Here is a 6,656-nt window from a genome sequence, read left to right as displayed (position 1 = left end):
TTCAGCAGCAAACACTCCACAGGAGGAGATAAAGTTGATGACTGATACATTAATAAACACGTATATCTGCTTTACTTTGACATATATATATATATATATTTATATATATATATATATATATAAATATATATATATATATATATATATATTGTTTAGAGGATTCAGTTCACATCCAAATGTGTTTAGTTTTGGCAACTAAACACATTTTAGTCAGCACAGAGCTAATGTTGCTAACAGCTGATCGCTATGTTTCAGAGACCCAGACAGACACCGAGTTCAGACTCTGGAGGACGTCGTTCCGTCATCTGCAGTTCGAACAGCAGCAACAAATATTAGATTTATAATATTTGTGAGACATAAATTTATATTCCAGAGCCAGCAGTAAATCACAGACTCTTCTCTCCGGTATGACGACATGTTGACCAGCTGATCATCATCAGTCGGTCCGCTAGCAGCCGACATGATCAGCTGATCTCACCGGCGCCAAATATTGAAAATCTAAATGTTTCTTTCTCACCTGAAAACATATCAAAACTCAATAAAGTGACATATTAACAGTTGTAGGATGAACTTTATAGCATCTTTTCAACCTGGATCAAAATCAATCAAAAATGCATCCTGGGATGTTTGGTTATCGTCAGCTCCCAAAGCATGCTGGGTAAAACAGGCGGAGCAAGAACACGCTGGCCGGATTCAGACACAGTCGGACTGTGACTGATGATGAGAACAAGAATCTTGTGTTTTTGTAACAAAACTGGAAGTTAAATCAAAGTTGAACTAGTCTGAACGTTCGGTGCTCTGTGAGAACACACCGTTACTGTCCACACATAGAGGAAACACCACTGATCAGTGGAAAATTCAGTCACATGATTCATTTATTCGTTCAGTCTGTTTACATTTACTTTTCATTCACACAGCTGCTGTCGCTCCTCAGACAACAGGAAACTGTTTTTAATGTGTTCTTGATAAAACCAGTAGTTTTCAGAGATACGTCGGCCTTCAGAGTGATGACACAGAGACTTGTGGGGAAACAATCTTCCTGCCTGGATTAGCTGTTAATATGAGTTTCCTGGCCTTGCTGTCATGTGACGACACCTGATCATAAGCCAGCGTACAGGAGACGCTCCTCTGACAGAGGCAGAGAGGTGAAACATCATTAAAGGAGATTATCTCAGAATAAATACTTGGATGAGGTTGCCACCCAGACTCTCTGATAACACCGAACACAGATTACATCTGCAGCTCGGAGCCAGCAGGTGAGCTCTCCCTCTGGAAGGAGCACCTGCTTCAAACGCCGGCTCTCTGTGGGACTCAGTTAATGATTGACATAAGTTGTCATTAAGTTGCTGAAGCAGACAGAGCAATTAACAATGACTTTATTCTCGTACCCTACGGGCCGCTGATTACTGCACTCAGTGAGCAGCGTAATGCCGCAGGAATGAATTACATTCTGTCAGAAGCACAATGTTTCCACTCAACCATGAATGTGTTTAAGCAGAAGAAGCTGCTGCCGTGCGGCCCGGCGGCTCTTCATAATGGGGGGGATCCCAAGGCGCTGCTTATCTCAGGACTCCAGGCGGGTGAGAGCGAGATAAGGCCGCAGGCTGTGGGAGCCGCGGCCCCCCGTCACACATGTCCTTGTGTGTAATCTCTTGTAGTACACGGTCAACTGAGAGCCTGTCAATGGGCTCTTTATAAAGATCGGCTAACACATTAGTCACGCAGCCAAACAGGAAAGATTTAGTGTGGAGTCAACAGGTAGCGCCGCCGGCTGAACGCTGCTAACAGGTTGCATTCAGTTTCTGTTCCTCGCTGATCACAAAACAGAGAATCTGCAGCATCTTTAAAGGCTGAAAAAGAATTTAAAATCAGGTCTTAGAAGCTTTAAAAAGTCTTAAAGTTGATGAACAAACGTCTTAAATATTTCCTCGTGCCTGCTGTAGACTGTGGGAGCGTGTTGCTGCCATATGATCAGCTTCAACTCGTTATAATTAGTCAGTTTACTCACATTAATGCATTTATTATTATTCTTTATATTATTGTTAACTAAAATATGTTTATTTTGACCCAGTGTGAGATGAAACAAGCTCACCGCCATGTTAACTTCCTGTTGACCCCTGATGACCCCGACTGTACCTGCAAGCACTGAGATGGTTCATCCATTAGTCCGTTAACATGCAGTTTATTGTTTCACTGGTTTATTAAAGTAAAAATGTCAAAACTTCTCCGTCAGCAGCTTCTCACAGGTGAATATTTGCTGGTTTTCCTGTTTTCCATGATAGTAACTCAACATCTTTGTGTTTCTGACAAATCAAGTCATCTGAACATGTTGATTTGTGCTTCAGGAAATAATGATCAACATGTTATACACTGATCAATCAATGGATTATTAAAGACAGTAATCACAGTCCTCCTATGTTGGAATAATACCAGCTGTCCCTCAGGTTGATAAAACACAACTTTACAACAGATGAGCTCAGTAGAAACTAGAAGTATGAAAGTCTTCAGACAGTCGGGACTCAGATCTGTGGCTGCAGGTATCAGCAGCTGTAGAGCGAACGGCGGCCGGCTGGCAGCGGACGCCACTGAACAGATGCTGCCGGCGGTCCCTGAGGACCACAGCCTGTGTTCACTACACCTGGAACACATAAAAGCAATGTTCAACTCCACCTGGAGTCAACAGAGAGCCTGTTAACTCCACCTGGAGTCAACGTAGAACACGTTAACTCCACCTGGAGTCAATGGAGAGCCTGTTAACTCCACCTGGAGTCGACTTAGAACACGTTAACTCCACCTGGAGTCGACTTAGAACACGTTAACTCCACCTGGAGTCGACTTAGAACACGTTAACTCCACCTGGAGTCAATGGAGAGCCTGTTAACTCCACCTGGAGTCGACTTAGAACACGTTAACTCCACCTGGAGTCGACTTAGAACACGTTAACTCCACCTGGAGTCGACTCAGAACACGTTAACTCCACCTGGAGTCGACTCAGAACACGTTAACTCCACCTGGAGTCGACTCAGAACACGTTAACTCCACCTGGAGTCGACGTAGAACACGTTAACTCCACCTGGAGTCGACTTAGAACACGTTAACTCCACCTGGAGTCGACTCAGAACACGTTAACTCCACCTGGAGTCGACGTAGAACATGTTAACTCCACCTGGAGTCGACGTAGAACACGTTAACTCCACCTGGAGTCGACTCAGAACACGTTAACTCCACCTGGAGTCGACTCAGAACACGTTAACTCCACCTGGAGTCGACGTAGAACATGTTAACTCAACCTGGAGTCAACATAGAACACGTTAACTCCACCTGGAGTCGACTTAGAACACGTTAACTCCACCTGGAGTCGACGTAGAACACGTTAACTCCACCTGGAGTCGACGTAGAACACGTTAACGCCACCTGGAGTCGACTTAGAACACGTTAACTCCACCTGGAGTCAATGGAGAGCCTGTTAACTCCACCTGGAGTCGACTTAGAACACGTTAACTCCACCTGGAGTCGACTTAGAACACGTTAACTCCACCTGGAGTCGACTTAGAACACGTTAACTCCACCTGGAGTCAATGGAGAGCCTGTTAACTCCACCTGGAGTCGACTTAGAACACGTTAACTCCACCTGGAGTCGACTTAGAACACGTTAACTCCACCTGGAGTCGACTCAGAACACGTTAACTCCACCTGGAGTCGACTCAGAACACGTTAACTCCACCTGGAGTCGACTCAGAACACGTTAACTCCACCTGGAGTCGACGTAGAACACGTTAACTCCACCTGGAGTCGACTCAGAACACGTTAACTCCACCTGGAGTCGACGTAGAACATGTTAACTCCACCTGGAGTCGACGTAGAACACGTTAACTCCACCTGGAGTCGACGTAGAACACGTTAACTCCACCTGGAGTCGACTCAGAACACGTTAACTCCACCTGGAGTCGACGTAGAACACGTTAACTCCACCTGGAGTCGACGTAGAACATGTTAACTCAACCTGGAGTCGACATAGAACACGTTAACTCCACCTGGAGTCGACTTAGAACACGTTAACTCCACCTGGAGTCGACGTAGAACACGTTAACTCCACCTGGAGTCGACGTAGAACACGTTAACGCCACCTGGAGTCGACTTAGAACACGTTAACTCCACCTGGAGTCGACTCAGAACACGTTAACTCCACCTGGAGTCGACTCAGAACACGTTAACTCCACCTGGAGTCGACTCAGAACACGTTAACTCCACCTGGAGTCGACTCAGAACACGTTAACTCCACCTGGAGTCGACTCAGAACACGTTAACTCCACCTGGAGTCGACGTAGAACACGTTAACTCAACCTGGAGTCAACATAGAACACGTTAACTCCACCTGGAGTCGACTTAGAACACGTTAACTCCACCTGGAGTCGACGTAGAACACGTTAACGCCACCTGGAGTCGACGTAGAACACGTTAACGCCACCTGGAGTCGACGTAGAACATGTTAACTCAACCTGGAGTCGACTTAGAACACATTAACTCCACCTGGAGTCAACATAGAACACGTTAACTCCACCTGGAGTCGACTTAGAACACGTTAACGCCACCTGGAGTCGACGTAGAACACGTTAACGCCACCTGGAGTCGACTTAGAACACGTTAACTCCACCTGGAGTCAACATAGAACACGTTAACTCCACCTGGAGTCGACTTAGAACACGTTAACGCCACCTGGAGTCGACTTAGAACACATTAACTCCACCTGGAGTCAACATAGAACACGTTAACTCCACCTGGAGTCAACATAGAACACGTTAACTCCACCTGGAGTCGACTTAGAACACATTAACTCCACCTGGAGTCAACATAGAACACGTTAACTCCACCTGGAGTGGACGTAGAACACGTTAGCTTCATGCTAACCTGGAGCTCATAGACGCTGTGACCTCATTAAACGTCATCATCACATCACTGCTGATCAATCAAACTTCATCTGACTCACATGTAATAATTTCTCCTTTATGATGGAAACTGATGTTTGAGGAATTAAACTAAAATTTGAATGATCTTCACTTTTGTATCAGGAAATATAAACTCTAATGATCCTGCAGCTCTTGTGCAGTTTTGGGGATATTAATGGAAACCGTCTGTAACCTTCAGGCCTGTGACCGAGCGTTTCCCATCATAGATATTCTACATACACGTAGATGCTTTAACTGGGCGCCGCTGGTCATTTTATCACTGAGTCATCACAGCCACCATATTGTGGGAGGAGCTTTAACTCACAGCATCATAACTGTCAATCAATCAATCACAGAATACAAATTACTACAATGAATTAAAGTTATGTTTTGTAATTATTTCAAAGTATTATCTGTTTTCATATTGTTGTTTTATGATTAGTTTTACTTTAATTACAGATTTCTGTCTCTGTTTTTATGTCTTTGGTCATGTGAATCACTCTGCATGTCATTTCTGTATGAAAGGTTTTTATAAATAAAGTTTATTATTATATTATTATTATTACTATGATGATTTAAAAACTATTGATAGAGATTCAATATTTTTTTTAAGATTTCAATAGTTATAATTATTAAAAATGTCAAATGTCAACAAACTTCACCATTCTGTTCCAATAATATTCATATTTTCAACACTGTTTATATAAATGATGAGTTATATAATCAGTTACACATTATTCTCAAACTGTATAAACAAAACTCAGATAATAATAATAATAATAATGATGATGATGATGATGATGATCTTTGGGCTGTTTGTTAGAGACGTGATCAACAGTATAAATGAAGTCGGTGTGAAAGCAGCGTTTATTCTTTGATGACATCATCAGGTCGCTCCTGTGTGTGTGTGTGTGTGTGTGTGTGTGTGTGTGTGTGTGTGTGTGTGTGTCTGCAGGTTTACTATCAATAAATGGAATAATTAATAATAATAAATTCAGTTCACAATAAGTGAATTTACCAACATGGTGGCAGCTGACACGCGTCCCACAGCGTTTACATGTTTATATTTATGGGTTGCCATGACAACAGATGAAATGATCTGTTAAATTTGACAGGACACAGAAACTCCTGGATGATGTGACCATCATACATGTTCATGTTCTGATACCAGTTTACATTATTTCAACTTTATTTCTGAGAAATCAAGTTTTTTTTTCTGTTAGTTTGGTGGACGGATCTAAATACTACAATACCCACAATCCTCAGCTGCTGTTGAATATGATGAAGAAGAAACACTGCAGCAGCAGTTGTTGTTGAATCATCCAAAAGAAAACTGATTTAATCTGCAGTTTTCTTTCTTACTAAAGTATTTGTCAACAACTAAAACTCCTCATATGAAACATGTTTATTACATCAGATATTTAACATGTGATGACGTCATATAAACATGTTTCATAAATGCTTTATAATGTAATAATCATATATAATAATACACACATGAACAAATGTGGAGTTATGATCGTTGATATTCATTAATAAACTCTGTACATCTGCTTATAGCTGCATTATAATAGTTATAAACAGTTATTAAGTGTTTATTAACTGCTCATAAATGTTAAAGAGGGAGATTTAAATAAAGCTGTGGTGTATATCACATCCTTAAAATGGTCACAGCTGCCATATTTCATCACTAAAATAAACACACTGTTT

The sequence above is a fragment of the Thunnus albacares genome, chromosome 18 (genome assembly GCF_914725855.1).
Source record: "Thunnus albacares chromosome 18, fThuAlb1.1, whole genome shotgun sequence".
Lineage (NCBI taxonomy): Eukaryota > Metazoa > Chordata > Actinopteri > Scombriformes > Scombridae > Thunnus > Thunnus albacares.
Note: the sequence above shows the minus strand (reverse complement) of the source record.